This window comes from Gloeophyllum trabeum (assembly GCF_000344685.1).
Source record: "Gloeophyllum trabeum ATCC 11539 unplaced genomic scaffold GLOTRscaffold_00008, whole genome shotgun sequence".
In the NCBI taxonomy this organism is placed as follows: domain Eukaryota; kingdom Fungi; phylum Basidiomycota; class Agaricomycetes; order Gloeophyllales; family Gloeophyllaceae; genus Gloeophyllum; species Gloeophyllum trabeum.
This window is the reverse complement of record NW_006920417.1, coordinates 1,217,708-1,218,194: the sequence shown is the minus strand read 5'-3', so window position 1 is coordinate 1,218,194 and position 487 is coordinate 1,217,708. Positions and strand designations below refer to the sequence as shown.

General features: G+C 53.4%; 1 protein-coding gene across 1 annotated transcript in view; it reads right to left on the bottom strand.

Moving 5' to 3' along the window:
- GLOTRDRAFT_42827 (uncharacterized protein) overlaps positions 1–487 on the bottom strand; it is a gene marked incomplete at both ends in the record, with an annotated part of 4,965 nt that overhangs the window by 1,488 nt on the left and 2,990 nt on the right. The gene's annotated exons all lie outside the window — the stretch shown is intronic.

The window sequence follows — 487 nt, the reverse complement described above, 5'->3', positions numbered from 1 at the left end:
AAGTTCATGCCCTGTGAGAGGTCCAACCACTGGCTCTCTTGTCTCAGCATTCCACACCCTGATTGTCTTGTCATGTGAGCCAGAGGCAATGTACTTGCCATCAGGGGAGAAGGCCACAGAATTGACCTGAGCTTCATGCCCTGTGAGAGGAACACCCACTGGCTCTCCTGTCTGAGCATTCCACACCCTGATTGTCTTGTCCCATGAGCCAGAGGCAATGTACTTGCCATCAGGGGAGATGGCCACAGAACTGACCCCAAGTTCATGCCCTGTGAGAGGTCCAACCACTGGCTCTCTTGTCTCAGCATTCCACACCCTGATTGTCTTGTCATGTGAGCCAGAGGCAATGTACTTGCCATCAGGGGAGAAGGCCACAGAATTGACCTGAGCTTCATGCCCTGTGAGAGGAACACCCACTGGCTCTCCTGTCTGAGCATTCCACACCCTGATTGTGTTGTCCCATGAGCCAGAGGCAATGTACTTGCCA